Below are 19,424 nucleotides of genomic sequence, written 5' to 3'. Positions count from 1 at the left end.
GCAAGAAAAGACTTCGCTTTTTGAATTAACCTAAATTTTGGCCTAGGAAGGATTCAATAAGGCGTTTTTCAATTTACTGTAGCTGAGTTTTGTGCTCGATTGATTGTTTACATTCCGTGTATTCGCGTAGAAGAAGCTGTTTCGTGAACTCAGCGTTTTCCAACAAGAAAAGTTTGGCTCAAAAATCGAAGTTTATTTATGACAAACAAATTTAAAACGAAATGTTTGCAGAAATTCCACGTTTCAAGTAAACAAAAAAAAGAATGATACAGGAAGACGACGTCTTACCTCGAGCAACCGAGCCACCATTTTTGTCAGCACTTCATGCAAAGAACAACACAACAAACCCTTTTGGCTATAAACTTGGCGAGTCAACAGAAAACAACAAAGCTCTACTTTTATTCTCAGGTAAGGAAACAGTTCAAACTTTTAGTGGTTCCATTTAAGCCATTACACTGTTGTTTGCGAAATGATAAACTTGTTGGAAATTCTGCAAAGATCTATTTTTAAACTTACACGTGATTTGATCTGTCAATCAAATCGTACTTTTTAATAGTTTCCTCTCTGATTTTGTTAAGATCACTTCGTGTGTATACACTAAAACAATTATTCTTTTCAGTCTTGGTGAATAGTGGCTTTGGGAATATTTACCTCGCCGCCTTCGGGGCTCGGTAAATATTTAGGCACTATTCACCTCGATTTCAAAGAATAATTGTTAAGTAATCTAGACTAAACATCCTTTTATGTTTTGAAACTGCCAAAGAACACAAAAATTGACATGAAAGCAGCAACTTACATATTTGACATATTTTTAGGTTTTACCTTGGAAACAATTTTGAGTGAATATTAAAACAATTATTGGATTTGTCTTAAGTAAGAATTTTGCAGCTTTCAAAAAGCGGCGTCAATCTGCATAACACTTTGTAAAAACAGTGACTCCAAACTTAATGCAAATGGACGATATGAAACTCCATAGTAACTTTCACTGAAAACCAAAGGTGCTAAGAAAAAGACTAACTTTTGTCCAACATATTCAATTTAATCAAAGTGAGGTTGTTTATTTCCAAATGAATTTCACTTAAAGAAAGAAAGGAGGGTTTTTGACCACAAGAGTAACAACTTAAAGAATCAAGTAACAACTTAAAAGAAGGAAACATCTTGGTTAGAAGGGAAAAAAAACTTACTGTAAAAGTTCAAATTTAGTGGTGAAAAATGAAAAACTTGAGAGGAGACATGAACATAGGCTTGTAACATGTATCGATCTGTTTTGCCTAATTCAAGTGGTAAAATCTCCAGCCTCTCTGTGAGAGTAAATTCATTCACTGGATGACCCTATCATAAGCATCATACTAAAGTAAGTCTGTCCACCCCAACTGAAGAACTGGGTCAAGAATGACAAGAATTTATTAAATTTGAATTTTTATTGTGCTAAATTCATATTCAGGAAAAGCTCTCAGATATGGAATTTATGTCGAGGCAATAAATATCCGCTCAAGGTTCTTTTAGTTGTTCACATTATACATTCTTTGACCCGTAGAAGCAATTCTGAAGATAAGAACGCCCGTAAAAAATGCTGATGGGAAAACCTTGACTGGCCGCCAGGCGCCTGTCTGAGAGAAACTTTTTACCTACAGTAGGAGCTACCTTGCAATTGCATTCGTGCATGCATTAAATTGTGTAGTGTAATTAAAATTACCAAAAATACAGCCCTAAGTACTCACCTTAACGTGCCTTTTTTCTTCCACTCGGCATTGAGCTTCTGCTACTGTATAACAGGTAAAATAGCGGTAAACGGGAACTGCAATGATGACAGTGTGATGACTTCACTTGCGAACTCAAAGCAATGTACGAGGCAGTTTTCTTTTACTCCGACCTCAGTTCTGATTTCATGCTTGTCCCCCTCATACGTTCATTAATTTAACCGGTGAAAAAATCAGCATATGCAAAAAGATCTGAAAGGTCGATCCGCCGCCGCCATATTGGAAAGCGAGAAGACCCTGGGTACGAGCTTGACCCGTGCTTTGACGGTTTTGGCGCGAATTTCTAAACGCGGCTGCCAAACTCTCTTCATTCGTTCAATCACAACAAGGACAGAGATGACGTGTGTATAGGCTGAACAGAGAACAAGAACAAAAACAAGACATTTTTCCCTACATCGATTTATAATCCTTTTCTTCGATGAAGTTTTCATTCAGTAAAATAATCAAAGACTGGCCGAAAAGGTAAGTGCTCTCCTTTCCTTTCGATAAATGGGGTTTCTCTTTATATATTTTTTACCCTTTTGTGGAAAGATGTCGATAAGCTTACTTGTTAGGTTACAAAAATGAACTACATTTTAGCTAGCCCTTCTTCTTAACATACTAAACAGGTCGATGCTTGATAAATTATATTTAAGCTGAGGCCTTAATAGCGTTCGCTATTTTTTAAAAAGTCAGAATTGACGCATCTGCAATGATATTATTTATGCTTTTGAGTTTTTACTATGACCTTCGCACTTCTTAATTTTCTTTTTCGTACGTTCATTTGAAGTTGAGCTGTTAATTGTTTTAAACAACACTGCAGCAAAAATCTTGCAAAGAACGCTATCAGTTCGGTTCCATGAATTCACTGATGATTAATAAGGATTGATCGCAAATCGTTTTCCGTATTTACTGTCCTTTGTTGTTTAGATTATCTTTAGGTGTTTTAATTTCACAGCTCGGTCTCGGAGCGAGTAAGGCGTAATATCGAAGACAAAGCATTTTTCATTGTCAAGATGACTTGCCCGGCCGGCAGTTCTGACTTCTGGAAAGCGCCCTATGTTGAGAGAGTACTTGTTCCCCAACAAATCTTCAGTTTTGATAATCCACGGACTAAAAAACTAATTCAATGTTTTGAATACACCACAGTGACAATGCAATTCAAATGACAGGCCATTTTTTTCATTTGGATCATGCAAACCTTCCGGTAAGTGATCATACTTATATTTTTTGTAAACTTAGTTTTTGTCAAATAGTTTCTGAAATGATTGATTTTTTAGGTTCTGGAGTGAGAGAGTGAATTCCTGGGTTAATATTAAGAAAAGGGTTATATGAGCTGCCCCTATGTGGTATTGAAATAACACAGTATTTGTTACAGATGAGGAATTTTCTTTTTTTTTTTTAGCTTCAGTAACGAGCACCTCTGTGCTTTATTTCAGATTTTGTTGTCGAACTTTTTGCAAAACAAAATAGCTACTTTTTTCTGTCACCTGCCTGATTATAAAAACTACCATACTTATGTTCTTAAATACTTTTCTTATGAACAGTAATATGACCTCTGTAAAACTGTCTGTGCCTTGATGGCCAAGCTGAATCAAGGACTCAATATACAGCATTCATTCCAGTTCATCTGACAAAACGTTTGTGGTTATTTGAAGACTACTGATGTGAGTACCTCTACACTTTTTTTTAAGTTAAAGACCATCATCAATCAGATAATCAATCAGGTTCTGAGTGATTATGAGAGCTTGGGGTGTTTATAATGTACTTGAACTGCCTTAGTGATAATTTGTATACTTGTATGGCTACAACATTGGACAAAATGTGTTAAGAATTTTGCACTTACTTACACACAGGACACCTATCTCATTAAAAACAATCCACTCATCCAACCCTTAAGTCAATGTGGTTCACTCAGCACCAGAAAACGGACTTCAATGTTGTATTTTTTTTTTGGGGGGGGGGGGGAGATATGACAACATAAATTTTTTTCTTGACATTTTTGTACAATATTGGTAAATCAAAGAGGCAGCTTAATAATAAATATTTAATTTTCATGTAAGTCAAAGGTTACATTAGAAAAAGGCCGGTAACTGAGACTGTCACTTCAGGAGGTTACAAAGTTGCAAAAATGTTAATTAAGAGCCTGTTTACATGAAGGTGGGGTACCCCATGTAGGTGAGGTAACATGTGGCGGGTTACCCCACCTAACATGTAGACGTGATCCAGGGGGGGGGCCCACGACTCCAATAGCGTTCGGTACTTGTTTCGTGTACCTATGATCCACCGATTTATGACATCACATCCGGTTGCAGAGTTGCTGCTCTGTTTTCGCGCGAAGCACCAAGATGGACGCCCGATGCCATATGGTTTTCTCGTTATTTTTACCCACAGGCTAACGGAATTATGTATCTTGAATGCCGAGAATGTTGAGAAGGTATCTAGCCGGCCTTTCAAGCAAATTTCATGACCAAACAAAGAAGTTTTAGTATTATTTTAACGATAAATAACATGCAACTGCGGGGAATGTCATGGCGAGTCTTGAGATGTTTTAAAACGAGTGTCGTTAACGTTTTGCGGCTTTTGCGGCGTCTGATTTAGAGAAGTCATCAAACGAAATATAATTTCCTGAGCGGAATAGAATGGAAAAAACGCCGATGGCCACAGTTTAAAGTGTTTACCGCTGGAAGGTTGTTATCACGCCCCGTAAAGTTGCAAAAACTTCTACTCAACTGCATGGTTTTGAGGGATGTCATGGCGAGTCTTTCGCTCTTTGTAATCGAGCGTCACTCAAGAGTTTGGCTTTTGCGGCTTCTGATTCATCGAAGTCATCAATCAAAATTGCCTATCCTGAGCGGAATGGAAAGGGCAAAACGCCGGTGGTCATAGTTTAAAGTGTCAACTGCTTGAAGGCGTTATCACTGGACGTAAAGTTGCTGAAAGCTCTACGCAACTGTCCTGTCATGGCGAGTCTTTCGCTGTTTCAAAACGAGTGTCCGCTCAAAGGGTTGGCTGTTGTAGCTTCTGATTTACCGAGATTGTCAAACAAAATAGCCTGTCCTGAGTGGAATAGATTGGAGAAAAAGCTGATAGTCACAGTTTAAAGTGTTGATTGCTGGAAGGCTTTATCACTCGTCGTAAAGTTGCTCAAAGCTCTTCACTGTACGGTTTGAGCAATGTAATGGTGAGTCTTTCTGTCACTCAAGATTTTAGCTTTTGCATCTTCTGATTCACCGAAGTCATCAATCAAAATACCCTATCCTGAGCGAAGTACCGTGGAGAAAAAGCCTATGGTCACAGTTACAGTGTTAACAGCTGAAAGGCTTTGCCAGTTGACGTAAAGTTGCTGAAAGCTCTACTCAACTGATTTCGAAACGGTCACATGTTGCGAGCTTCTGGAAGGTTAGTGTTGGATTTTTAGCATTTAAAGATTTTTTAGCCTTTGAAGATTTATGTTTAGAACAAGAGTTAAGCCCAAAAGTAGTCCAATTTGTCATTATCTGAGAGAAATCAAGAAAGTTTGTGCCCTTCCTTTTTTTCTAAGCTTGCAAGTGTAACATACATGAAAAGAAACCCTTATGCACTACTAGTCATATTGTGAAAATGACTAGTTTGAAATTACCCCTTATCTTAACTGATAACTACAACACTTATTTAACAATGAATCGCTCCCGAACATGTGTTGATTGGTTCTTGACCTTTAAAGCAAAAAAAAAAAAACATACTACGACTTACAGTGATTATAGTTATAAAATTAATTAGTAAAGTAAAAAAGAGTGAAATTTATAAAGTGAAAAAACAAACTGCTGGTTTAACTGTTTTATTAGAGGTTTGAAGTTCTGGAGGGATCACTAGAGGTGTAATATGAGACTCAATAAGAGGTCTAGTTACTTTAGAACACGTTAGAAGAAATGTGTAAGTTTTTCCTGCAGCAAAACACATATTTTGGCTTGGTAATTATTACTTGTATTTCTTGATGGAAATTGCATTTTATGAATTATTAATAAGTTTCAGTTAGGGTCATTCATAATGCTGTACTGCACCTTATTTTATTTGACGATTATCTAAGGTATAAAAAATGAATTTTGTGTATTTTTAAAGACTTGAATATAAACTTACTTTTGAATTTATAAACAATATATATTTAAAACCTACACTGTAAGTCTGGTTGTCAGTGTAGCCTGTTGCAGACATAATCTATTGCCAGTTAGTAACATCTGCAAAGCCGTGCCAATATTCTGGGCTCCCAATCCCAATGTGTTTCGATATTCCCTTCAATAATGGTATTTTTAACAGGCCAATCATAGCACATATGCAAGTGCTAGTTTACAGGTGGGCCAGGGGGTGCCCACAACCAGGATTTCAGTGCTGTCTCACAGGGGGACTTAACCAGAAGTTTAGTTCTGTCTGTTGCACAGGCTAGTCCCCAGGGCATTAATGTTTAAATTATGTATTTTATTTTGCTTAGCTGGGAAGACAAAAATAGATGACAGAAGAGCACAAACGAGAAAATATCAAGAAGTATTAAAAAGTATATCTACCACACAACTCGTAAAGAGAGATAAAAGTCAATGAGGACAAAGATGTTAATAAATGGTGAGTACAACTCACTGTCAAATATTAAAGTTGAAAGGAAGGAAGAATGCTGACATTTCAAGGGGTACACTTTTCTGGTTTACAGAAAATCTGCAGCAACAGAAGACACTGAAATCATGTTGAGCTGGTTCAGGATGTCAATTCTGTTTCGATGGAATCCTCTGACAGTGTCTAGGCCAGTGTACAGTAGTGTGCTTCGAAGCTGGTCCTTGGTAAGACATTTCCTGACTTTACATGCCAACTCTCTTTCAAGGACCTCAAGGATAAGTGTCTGTTTCCCTGACATTCACTTTCTTGTCAGGGATCAGCAGTATTTAACTAGACAACTGTGTTAACTGTAGTTTTTTTGGTAAGACTTAAAAAACTTCACAGGAAAGACTGAAACTAATGATCTTGCACTAGGAAGCTTTGAAGAAATCAAGGCTTCTAAGGGGGAAGGGGGTGTGCAGCACTGTCTGCTGCACATATTTCCCTCGGAGATAAGAAGGCAAACACCCTAGATGCAACTATAGGAAACCAAACTAAGCTTGAATTTCATAGAGAGTATTCAATCACGTGGCTTGCATCTATGCAAATTTCTTGGAACAAAAGAAATCATTTGCATAAGAAAAGAGTTCAACTCCCACAGGATTAGTTTGGGACACCAACATGGCTGCCGTGACGTCATGTGCATACTCTCTATACTTTAATCAGTTTCACATGTTTAGTTTCCATCCCTAAGCATTCTGTTCCTCCTGTGGAAAGGAGTTGGTGGTAGTGTTATGACAATTTCATCCCTTAGTGTTCTTCATCCTTCAATTAATCAGTTAGAGTAAAGGATTGTTAATATGATCCTGATTAGGAGCAGAAAGCTTTCTATTAAAGGCACCATGGTCTAGAGGACTAAATGTAAATTCCCTATCTGACCTCACTGACATGGAGAAACAAAAAAGGGATGGGCTGACACCCAGCATAGTGATGTGCAGTATTAAGCTCAACAAGGATACAGGAAAAATCCACAACTAAGAAACTGGTTTTTAAGAACCTGTCAGGCTAATTTTCCAGCTAGGCTGTCTTTATAAAAGAGCACTCAAATTTGAAACAGGTTATTAATCATAACCATTACAATTTCCTCAAATTTGATTGGTGCATTAACTGCTTTATTTTTCTTTAATCATTGTGTATGGTTGTAATCAGACAGTTGGCTGTAGTCAGACAGTTGCCTGTAATCAGACAATTACATTAGCCAATCATTTTAAGTGCACTGAGCTAAATCCACCAATCACAGAAGTTATTACAATAACCATAGCAACAATCACCTACCCAAACAAACTGGGGATTAATCCAAAATGGATGAATATGCAACATATAGGCAGTGTCTCCCCCAGTAATATTTTCCCTTATTTTGGACATTTAGTATGAACAAATGCTATTTCTCCAAAAAGGAATGCATATATTTCCTTGGAAATTGTAACGGTTACAGGACTTTGTTTTGTCCAATTCAATCTGTAATCATACTCATGATTAAACAAATCCGACTCCTGCTTCGTGGTTGTCCAATTTTGTAACGTGTATGATTACAGACCGAATTGGACTCCACTCAGCCCTATTACCATTATTTATAAAATCTCTAAGAAAAAACTTCTGCACAGTGTACACTTGGGAAAGTAAGATAAGTCAACATACAGGGTCCTCTTTTGAGACATAGGTGTCCAATAATATTTATCATTTAATACTCCGACTGCAATGCAATGGTATACAGGTTTTACATATACTAAGGAAAGAGCTGAATGCCACTAAATACTTTTAGCTCAAAGTTACAAAGTTTTTTTTTTTTTCAGAAAATAAGGACCTATTTGAGACTGAACCTAAATAGCCTAAATCTGTGCTAATTGGTTTTTATGTAAAAACCTGACTTGTTTAGGCTAACTTGGAAAAATACAGATTCTTAGTTGCAGGTTTTTACTAGTAACTAAATTTGATGGGAAAAGGATTATCAAAAATTAACATAGCGAGATGAGCTTATTTACAACTCCATCTTTCAGACCTGCAATTTATTTAAGGCTGTCTTATAAAGGAACAGCAAGAACAGCATGTGCTTTTTGTCAGCTTTAATGAATTCCAGACTATTTAAATGATCTGTTTAGAAAATCCTCTTAACAGATGGAATAGTAAAATGTGAATTAATAAATCATTTCATCAAACTGTCTTCTGCTTTCCTCTTGCCAAACCATCTTTCCCTACAGAGGAGCAAAGGTTGTAGCAAATATCAGAAAAATAAAAAAAAGACAAGAGGCTACACCTGAAACCCCTCTTTACTGTTACTTTAACACCAAAGGAAGAAGGTTGTAGTACTTCTATACAGGTATGTGCCATGGAATAGGAGGTGGGTTTTGAGATGATCAGTCTTTATGGTACACTACTTGGCTTGGCTTTCTGATCCTTTGGTAGGGTTCCTTTGTAAAATTATACTAGCTCATCGTCAGTACATAAACTTCAGGGATTTCAAAATGTTTTAAAGTATCTGGAGGCCGGGGGTGGGGGGGGGGGGGGGACTACAGAATTGCTGGCAACATACAATCAAATAGCTGATGGAACTCCAGTGGTCACCAGCTTGTTTTGAAACCACTGAAACCTCTGTTTAAAACTGAAGATACATTGATGGGATCAAGATATGAACTTGAGCCTAGAGCTACTGAACAATAAAAAATACTCTTTTTATGCAAATCAAGCTGTTTGAAGATTGAAATAGGAGTGTAAACACTTTTTGACACAAAAACGATGTTTATAATTATCTACATTTACCCAATATTTCCTAGACCTTCACTTGTTGGGGGATTGTGTGTTAAAACAACTCGGAACATTGCATTGAAAGCCTGTTGTCAAGGATACAACTAAGAAGAGATGGTATTTACAACATATCTAGACTGTATTTTTCAGTAGATACTGGAAAAGAATCAAGAATGCATTGTGAATCCAAGCATTAAGATTTTGAGCCAAATACAGGGTCAAAAGACATTAGTCAATAAAAAGGAATGTGGATATTTTTTGGGAAAAAGGAAATCAATACAGCTTGAATGTCTCAGGGCTGGTTTGCATGTTTCTAAAATCCATACATGTAATTTATTGATAATATTTTGATGTTTCTTTTTTTAGAACAATAATATCATTGATCAATCAAATAAAGTAGGTGAATAAAAGTTCAGTATTTCCTTTAACACTAGAAGAAAAACTGTTGTATACATACTAATAATTTATACACAGCTGTATATCGTTATTATTGTGGTTCAATTTTATCCCTGGATAATTTTACTTTCCTTTGTGTCATACTCATTATCATACATTTTCATAACCCAGAAAACAGGAAAAATTTAAATTGAAGTATAAAGAAAAAAATAAATATACCGTCCATGTATGGCCAAAAGAAAAAAAAAATGATCACTGGTTCACTCAAAGCTGCACTGGGTGACTGTTTCTCCTAAAAAGGTTTGAACTCTCTGTTGGATACTCCCTTTTGCCCCACCAGCTACAGGTACATACCCCTCCCCCCTCCCCCCTCAGGCATGCCATTCAACATAGATACTGTACTAAAAGAAGACCACTGTCAACCTTATTGAAAAGTTACCGAGTAAAAACATTGTTACTAGGAAAAAGAAAAACCATTCTACTGAAGTGAATTATTGCAGTATCCTTCAAATTTTGGTTCCATTGCTTACATGTATTGTTTCTAGTAACAAAAAGTGCAAGTCTTTAGATGAAAGTTTCACGTTACAGAACAAAAACTATCCTTTCTTTTTCCAGGGAGGCCGTTTTCTCCCAACAACTCCCTACCAGGTAGAAATTTCATTCAAGTTTCATATTACATACTTTTTGTTTGTTTTGGCCATGAAGACCCTCTCTCCTTACAACTTTTAAGGATCCTAGAATCAAACAATGCAAATATCCCTTATGCACAACTGTCTTACAATATAGATTTTTATGCTCAGCAAGGGAAAATTGGCAAAAAAGTATACTTCCAGTCCTTCACAGATAATTGAACTGTCTATCCCCTACTACACAGAGAGAAATAACTGGCAATGTAATTTTGCTTATCTGTGCAAATTAAGTTTGCTGTCATTAAGTTTCACAATCCCCCATAAGCAACCATGCAGTCTGTCTGGAGGTGTGCTGTTACCACCCCTGAAATCCCCTTAGCAAAACCCTTGCATGCCTCCCTCTAAAACAATAAATTATGATCACAGCAGTTGCAGGCATGTGGTATCTTTCTGGTATACTATCGTACTCAAAAGAGACTACTAGTAATAATAATTGATCAGCAAGATTATTGTTTTGGTTATGATATTGTTCTTCTTGGCTGTAGCCCCTCTTAATATCTCCACCTCTCTTGGGGCACCACCTCCCAAAGCAAACGACCTATTCTCTGTCACATTTTTTCTATTTTATGTGTTTCTTACTCAATAAAATACAGTTTTAGAGATCCGGTAGAAAGTGCTGTGAGAAAAAGGGTAGTTCTTTAGGATGTTTTACTGCCCTTTCCTAATAGTACCACCTGTTCTTTGAGAATTCCTCTTTCATCAACCATTTAAAAAATTTGATATCTAATTCTCTTAACAAAAGCTCACGCTCTAACATTGAATAACTCTAATATTTCTTTACTCTACGTTCCTTGTAATTCTCTCACGTGCACTAAAAGAAAAATCCTGGATCAGCAAACCTACTAACCTTAACTATGCGACACCATGCCAGAGGGTGTTCGAACAGTAGAAGACCGAGCCCCTGCAAAAACTTTACGTCGAGTGGCAAAGCCTTCCAGCTGTTAACACTTTAAACTGTGACCACAAGCTTTTTCCCCACGGTATTTAGCTCAGGATAGGCAATTTTGATTGACGACTTCGATGAATCGGAAGCCGCAAAAGCCAAACTCTTGAGTGACGCACGATTACAAACAGCAAAAGACTCGCCATGACATTCCTCAAAACCGTGCAGTTGAGTGGAAGTTTCTGCAACTTTACGGGGCGTGATAACAACCTTCCAGCGGTGAACACTTTAAACTGTGGCCATCGGCGTTTTTGCCATTCTATTCCGCTCAGGAAATTATATTTTGATTGATGAATTCTCTAAATCAGAGGCCGCAAAAGCCGCAAAACGTTAACGACACTCGTTTTGAAACATCGCAAGACTCGCCATGACATTCCTCGCAGCTGCATGATATTTATCGTTAAAATAATACTAAAACTTCTTTGTTTGGTCATGACATTTGCTTGAAAGGCCGGCTAGATACCTTTTCAACATTCTCGGTATTCAAGATACATAATTCCGTTAGCCTTTGGGTTAAAATAACGAAGAAACCAAATAGCACTGGGCGTCCATCTTTGTGCCTCGCGCGAAAACAGAGGAGCAACTCTGAAACCGGATGTGATGTCATAAATCGGTGGATCATAGGTACACGAAATTTCGCTAAGTCGTGGGCCCCCCCCTGACGTGATCACATTAAAATGAGAGATTATATGGACAGGCGGGTTACCCCACCTAAGCGGGTTACCTTACCCGCCCATCTGGGGTACCCTACCTCCATGTAAACACTGATCCTAAGTGTGGCCTGGAAAGCATGGAAATTGATTCTTAGCTTTCCTAGCTTTTCTAGTGTGGAAGAGCCATAACAGCCAGAAATCATTCTATGTAAGAAATTCCAGGATTTTTTGCATGTAAGGAAAATCATGGAAAGCTTAGAAATTTTTTTTCTTGGGAGCTTCCAGACCAATCAGGTTTTTAACATTCATCTGATGGATGTTTTTTACTTAAAAAGGCCATCCCAATTTAATGCTTCGTTTCCCATCGCCCGACCGACTCATTCTTTTGGAAAAGTAAAATAAAATAAAAAAATTCCAGAATCACTTGTAAAGAGGCAAGTACTTTAATTTACAAGCACACGATCTTGTCTTATTATCACCAATTGTCTTAAATTATCATCGATACTTCGTTTTTGTAGTCTTTTTAGACATTCGATAGTCCTGTTCATATACATCTTTTACCGTTAGATTTTAAACGTTAGATTTAATATGCAATCATGTGTTCATTCTTTTTTTTTTTTTTTGCCATACCGACCGACCCACCTTCACGAGAGAGAGGGCAATGAGAAACGAAACATTTTATTGGGATGGCCAAAACAATAGCGTCCTTGCGAGATATTCTCCGCATGATATTCGCAGCAGGATTTTTGGCTGCCGAGATTTAGGAATCTCGGCGAGATTCGCGGCAGGATTTTGGCCGCCGAGATTTAGAAATCTCGGCAGGATTTTGGCCGCCGAGATTCCTAGAGATCTCGGCAGGATTTTGGCCGCCGAGATTTAGGAATCTCGGTGAGATCTCGGCAGGATTTTGGCCGCCGAGATTTAGGAATCTCGGCGAGATCTCGGCATGATTTTGGCCGCCGAGATTTAGGAATCTCGGTGAGATCTCGGCAGGATTTTGGCCGCCGAGATTTAGGAATCTCGGCGAGATCTCGGCATGATTTTGGCCGCCGAGATTTAGGAATCTCGGCGAGATCTCGGCAGGATTTTGGCCGCCGAGATTTATGAATCTCGGCGAGATCTCGGCAGGATTTTGACCGCCGAGATTTCTGAATCTCGGCGAGATCTCGGCAGGATTTTGGCCGCCGAGATTTAGGAATCTCGGCGAGATCTCGGCAGGATTTTGGCCGCCGAGATTTAGGAATCTCGGCGAGATCTCGGCAGGATTTTGGCCGCCGAGATTTCTAAATCTCGGCGAGATCTCGGCAGGATTTTGGCCGCCGAGATTTAGAAACCTCGGCGAGATCTCGGCGAGATTCTCGGCAGGATTTTGGCCGCCGAGATTTATGGATCTCGGCGACATCTCGCCGAGATCCAAAAATCTCGGCGGCCAAAATCCTGCCGAGAATCTCGCCGAGATCTCGGCGAGATCTCGGTAAAAATTTTGTACGGGTCGGGCTTAGGCTTTCATGGATTTTTTTTGTTTTTAGACTTGCAGCTTCTTTTTCCATCTTATTGCCTTAGGTTCAAGTCCGTCGGGTTTAGTTTTTCATAGATTTTTTTTGTTTTTAGACTTGCAGCTTCTTTTTCCATTTTATTGCCTTTGGTTTAAGGCCGTCGGGTTTAGCCTTTAAAGGATTTGTTTTATTTTTAGACTTGCAGCTTCTTTAGCATTTTATTGCCTTTGGTTTAAGGCTGTCGGGTTAAGGCTTTAAAGGATTTTTTTTGTTTTAAGACTTGCAGCTTCTTTTTCCATTTTATTGCCTTTGGTTTAAGACTTTCGGGTTTAGGCTTTAAAGGATTTTTTTTTGTTTTTAGACTTGCAGCTTCTTTTTTCATTTTATTGCCTTTGGTTTAAGGCTGTCTGGTTTAAGCCTTCTTGGTTTTGTTTTGTTTTTGACTTGCAGCTTCTTTTTCCATTTTATTGCCCTTGGTTTAAGGCCGTCGGGTTTAGGTTTTCATGGATTTTTTTTGTTTTTAGACTTGCAGCTTCTTTTTCCATTTTATTGCCTTTGGTTTAAGGCTGTCGGGTTTAGGCTTTCATGGATTTTTTTTGTTTTTAGACTTGCAGCTTCTTTTTCCATCTTATTGCCTTAGGTTTAAGGCCGTCGGGTTTAGTTTTTCATAGATTTTTTTTGTTTTTAGACTTGCAGCTTCTTTTTCCATTTTATTCCCTTTGCTTAATGCCGTCGGATTAAGCCTTTAAAGGATTTTTTTATTTTTAGACTTTCAGCTTCTTTAGCATTTTATTGCCTTTGGTTTAAGGCTGTCGGGTTAGGGCTTTGAAGGATTTTTGTTGTTTTAAGACTTGCAGCTTCTTTTTCCTTTTTATTGCCTTTGGTTTAAGACTGTCGGGTTAAGGCTTTTGAGGGTTTTTTTTTGTTTTTAGACTTGCAGCTTCGTTTTGCCTTTTATTGCCTATGGTTTAAGGCTGTCGGGTTTAGGTTTTCATGGATTTTTTTTTGTTTTTAGACTTGCAGCTTCTTTTTCCATTTTATTGCCTTTGGTTTAAGGCTGTCGGGTTTAGGCTTTAAATAATTTTCTTTGTTTTTAGACTTGCAGCTTCTTTTTCCATTTTATTGCCTTTGGTTTAAGGCTGTCGGGTTTAAGCTTTGAAGAATTTTCTTTGTTTTTAGACTTGCAGCTTGTTTTTCCATTTTATTGCCTTAGGTTTAAAGCCGGCGGGTGTAGGTTTTCATAGATTTTTTTTGTTTTTAGACTTGTAGCTTCTTTTTCCATTTTATTGCCTTTGGTTTAAGGATGTCGGGTTTATTCTTTGAAGGATTTTTTTTGTTTTTAGAGTTGCAGCTTCTTTTTTCATTTTATTGCCTTTGGTTTAAGGCCGTCGGGTTTAGGTTTTCATGGATTTTTTTTGCTTTTAGACTTGCAGCTTCTTTTTCCATTTTATTGCCTTTGGTTTAAGGCTGTCGGGTTTAGGCTTTCATGGGTTTTTTTTGTTTTTAGACTTGCAGCTTCTTTTTCCATCTTATTGCCTTACGTTTAAGGCCGTCGGGTTTAGTTTTTCATAGATTTTTTTTGTTTTTAGACTTGCAGCTTCTTTTTCCATTTTATTGCCTTTGGTTTAAGGCCGTCGAGTTTAGCCTTTAAAGGATTTTTTTTATTTTTTGACTTGCAACTTCTTTAGCATTTTATTGCCTTTGGTTTAAGGCTGTCGGGTTAAGGCTTTGAAGGATTTTTTTTGTTTCAAGACTTGCAGCTTCTTTTTCCATTTTATTGCCTTTGGTTTTAGACTGTCGGGTTTAGGCTTTAAAGGATTTTTTTTTGTTTTTAGAGCTGCGGCTTCTTTTTCCATTTTATTGCCTTTGGTTTAAGGCCGTCGGGTTTAGGCTTTAAAGGATTTATTTTGTCTTTAGACTTGCAGCTTCTTTGTTCATCTTATTGTCTTAGGTTTAAGGCCGTCGGGTTTAGGCTTTGAAGGATTTTTTTTATTTTTAGACTTGCAGCTCTTTTTTGCAGGTTATTGCCTTTGGTTTAAAGCTGTCGGGTTAAGGCTTTAAAGGATTGTTTTTGTTTTAAGACTTGCAGCTTCTTTTTGCATTTTATACCCTTTGGTTTAAGTCTGTCGGGTTTAGGTTTTCATGGTTTTTTTTTTGTTTTTAGACTTGCAGCTTTTTTTTCCATTTTGTTGCCTTTGGTTTAAGGCCGTCGGGTTTAGGCTTTAAAGGATTTTTTTTGTTTTTAGACTTGCAGCCTCTTTTTCCATTTTATTGAGTTTGGTTTAAGACCGTCGGGCTTAGGCTTTGAAGGATTTTTTTTATTTTTAGACTTGGAGCTTTTTCTTGCATGTTGTTGCCTTTGGTTTAAAGCTGTCGGGTTAAGGCTTTAAAGGATTTTTTTTGTTTTAATACTTGCAGCTTCTTTTTGCATTTTATAGCCTTTGGTTTAAGTCTGTCGGGTTTAGGCTTTGAAGGATTTTTTTTTTTGTTTTTAGAATTGTTGCTTCTTTTTCTATTTTATTGCCTTTGGTTTAAGGCCGTCGGGTTTAGCTTTTCATTTTTTTTTTTTGTTTTTAGACTTGCAGCTTCTTTTTTCATTTTATTGCCTTTGGTTTAAGGCTGTCGGGTTTAGGCTTTGAAGGATTATTTTTGTTTTAAGACTTGCAGCTTCTTTTTCCATTTTATTTCTTTTGGTTTAAGGCTGTAGGGTTTAGGCTTTAAAGGATTTCTTTTTGTTTTTAGACTTGCAGCTTCTTTTCCCATTTTATTGCCTTTGGTTTAAGGCTGTCGTGTTTAGACTTTGAAGGATTTTCTTTTTTTTCAGAGTTGTACCTTCTTTTTCCATTTTATTGCCTTTGGATTAAGGCTGTCGGTTTTCTGCTTTCATGGATTTTTTTTTGTTTTTAAACTTGCAGCTTCTTTTTCTATTTTATTGCCTTTGGTTTAAGGCTGTCGGGTTTAGGCTTTGAAGAATTTTTTTTGTTTTTTGACTTGCAGCTTCTTTGTCCATTTTATTGGCTTTAGTTTAAGGCCGTCGGGTTTAGGCTTTGAAGGATTTTTTTTATTTTTAGACTTGCAGCTCTTTTTTGCATGTTATTGCCTTTGGTTTAAAGCTGTCGGGTTAAGGCTTTAAAGGATTTTTTTTGTTTTAAGACTTGCAGCTTCTTTTTGCATTTTATACCCTTTGGTTTAAGTCTGTCGGGTTTAGGTTTTCATGTTTTTTTTTTTGTTTTTAGACTTGCAGCTTCTTTTTCCATTTTGTTGCCTTTGGTTTAAGGCCGTCGGGTTTAGGCTTTAAAGGATTTTTTTTGTTTTTAGACTTGCAGCCTCTTTTTCCATTTTATTGAGTTTGGTTTAAGGCCGTCGGGCTTAGGCTTTGAAGGATTTTTTTTATTTTTAGACTTGGAGCTTTTTCTTGCATGTTATTGCCTTTGGTTTAAAGCTGTCGGGTTAAGGCTTTAAAGGATTTTTTTTGTTTTAATACTTGCAGCTTCTTTTTGCATTTTATAGCCTTTGGTTTAAGTCTGTCGGGTTTAGGCTTTGAAGGATTTTTTTTTTGTTTTTAGAATTGTTGCTTCTTTTTCTATTTTATTGCCTTTGGTTTAAGGCCGTCGGGTTTAGCTTTTCATTTTTGTTTTTTGTTTTTAGACTTGCAGCTTCTTTTTCCATTTTGTTGCCTTTGGTTTAAGGCCGTCGGGTTTAGGCTTTAAAGGATTTTTTTTGTTTTTAGACTTGCAGCCTCTTTTTCCATTTTATTGAGTTTGGTTTAAGGCCGTCGGGCTTAGGCTTTGAAGGATTTTTTTTATTTTTAGACTTGGAGCTTTTTCTTGCATGTTATTGCCTTTGGTTTAAAGCTGTCGGGTTAAGGCTTTAAAGGATTTTTTTTGTTTTAATACTTGCAGCTTCTTTTTGCATTTTATAGCCTTTGGTTTAAGTCTGTCGGGTTTAGGCTTTGAAGGATTTTTTTTTTGTTTTTAGAATTGTTGCTTCTTTTTCTATTTTATTGCCTTTGGTTTAAGGCCGTCGGGTTTAGCTTTTCATTTTTGTTTTTTGTTTTTAGACTTGCAGCTTCTTTTTTCATTTTATTGCCTTTGGTTTAAGGCTGTCGGGTTTAGGCTTTGAAGGATTATTTTTGTTTTAAGACTTGCAGCTTCTTTTTCAATTTTATTTCCTTTGGTTTAAGGCTGTAGGGTTTAGGCTTTAAAGGATTTCTTTTTGTTTTTAGACTTGCAGCTTCTTTTTCCATTTTATTGCCTTTGGTTTAAGGCTGTCGGGTTTTGGCTTTGCAGGATTTTTTTTGTTTTTAGAGTTGCACCTTCTTTTCCAATTTTATTGCCTTTGGTTTAAGGCTGTCGGGTTTTGGCTTTGAAGGATTTTTTTTGTTTTTAGACTTGCAGCTTCTTTTTCCATTTTATTGCCTTTGGTTTAAGGCCGTCGGGTTTAGCTTCTCACAGTTTTTTTTGTTTTTAGACTTGCAGCTTCGTTTCCCATTTTATTGCCTTTGGTTTAAGGCTGTCGGGTTTTGGCTTTGAAGGTTTTTTTTTGCTTTTAGACTTGCAGCTTCTTTTTCCATTTTATTGCCTTTGGTTTATAGCCGTCGGGTTTAGGTTTTCACAGATTTTTGTTGTTTTTAGACTTGCAGCTTCTTTTCCCATTTTTTTGCTTTTGGTTTAAGGCTGTCGTGTTTAGACTTTGAAGGATTTTCTTTTTTTTCAGAGTTGTACCTTCTTTTTCCATTTTATTGCCTTTGGATTAAGGCTGTCGGTTTTATGCTTTCATGGATTTTTTTTTGTTTTTAAACTTGCAGCTTCTTTTTCTATTTTATTGCCTTTGGTTTAAGGCTGTCGGGTTTAGGCTTTGAAGAATTTTTTTTGTTTTTAGACTTGCAGCTTCTTTTTTCATTTTATTGCCTTTGGTTTAAGGCTGTCTGGTTTAAGCCTTCTTGGTTTTGTTTTGTTTTTGACTTGCAGCTTCTTTTTCCATTTTATTGCCCTTCGTTTAAGGCCGTCGGGTTTAGGTTTTCATGGATTTTTTTTGGTTTTAGACTTGCAGCTTCTTTTTCCATTTTATTGCCTTTGGTTTAAGGCTGTCGGGTTTAGGCTTTCATGGATTTTTTTTGTTTTTAGACTTGCAGCTTCTTTTTCCATCTTATTGCCTTAGGTTTAAGGCCGTCGGGTTTAGTTTTTCATAGATTTTTTTTGTTTTTAGACTTGCAGCTTCTTTTTCCATTTTATTCCCTTTGCTTAATGCCGTCGGATTAAGCCTTTAAAGGATTTTTTTATTTTTAGACTTTCAGCTTCTTTAGCATTTTATTGCCTTTGGTTTTAGGCTGTCGGGTTAGGGCTTTGAAGGATTTTTGTTGTTTTAAGACTTGCAGCTTCTTTTTCCATTTTATTGCCTTTGGTTTAAGACTGTCGGGTTAAGGCTTTTGAGGGTTTTTTTTTTGTTTTTAGACTTGCAGCTTCGTTTTGCCTTTTATTGCCTATGGTTTAAGGCTGTCGGGTTTAGGTTTTCATGGATTTTTTTTTTTTTTTAGACTTGCTGCTTCTTTTTCCATTTTATTGCCTTTGGTTTAAGGCTGTCGGGTTTAGGCTTTAAATAATTTTCTTTGTTTTTAGACTTGCAGCTTCTTTTTCCATTTTATTGCCTTTGGTTTAAGGCTGTCGGGTTTAAGCTTTGAAGAATTTTCTTTGTTTTTAGACTTGCAGCTTGTTTTTCCATTTTATTGCCTTAGGTTTAAAGCCGGCGGGTGTAGGTTTTCATAGATTTTTTTTGTTTTTAGACTTGTAGCTTCTTTTTCCATTTTATTGCGTTTGGTTTAAGGATGTCGGGTTTATTCTTTGAAGGATTTTTTTTGTTTTTAGAGTTGCAGCTTCTTTTTTCATTTTATTGCCTTTGGTTTAAGGCCGTCGGGTTTAGGTTTTCATGGATTTTTTTTGCTTTTAGACTTGCAGCTTCTTTTTCCATTTTATTGCCTTTGGTTTAAGGCTGTCGGGTTTAGGCTTTCATGGGTTTTTTTTGTTTTTAGACTTGCAGCTTCTTTTTCCATCTTATTGCCTTACGTTTAAGGCCGTCGGGTTTAGTTTTTCATAGATTTTTTTTGTTTTTAGACTTGCAGCTTCTTTTTCCATTTTATTGCCTTT

At 36.9% G+C, this 19,424-nt stretch overlaps 1 long non-coding RNA gene across 1 annotated transcript; it reads right to left on the bottom strand.

Annotated features, from left to right (window-relative positions):
• Positions 1 to 8,410: 8,410 nt before the first annotated feature.
• LOC140948027 (uncharacterized) lies at positions 8,411 to 11,698 on the bottom strand. The gene is made up of 2 exons (XR_012167012.1): positions 11,037 to 11,698; positions 8,411 to 8,554 (listed from the first exon to the last, which is right to left on the bottom strand). It is a non-coding gene; the product is annotated as an uncharacterized lncRNA (long non-coding RNA).
• Between the last annotated feature and the right edge of the window lie 7,726 nt (positions 11,699 to 19,424).

Source organism: Porites lutea, chromosome 9, assembly GCF_958299795.1.
Source record: "Porites lutea chromosome 9, jaPorLute2.1, whole genome shotgun sequence".
Lineage (NCBI taxonomy): Eukaryota > Metazoa > Cnidaria > Anthozoa > Scleractinia > Poritidae > Porites > Porites lutea.
The sequence above is the reverse complement of the archived record's forward strand: the minus strand, read 5'-3'. Positions and strand labels throughout refer to the sequence as shown.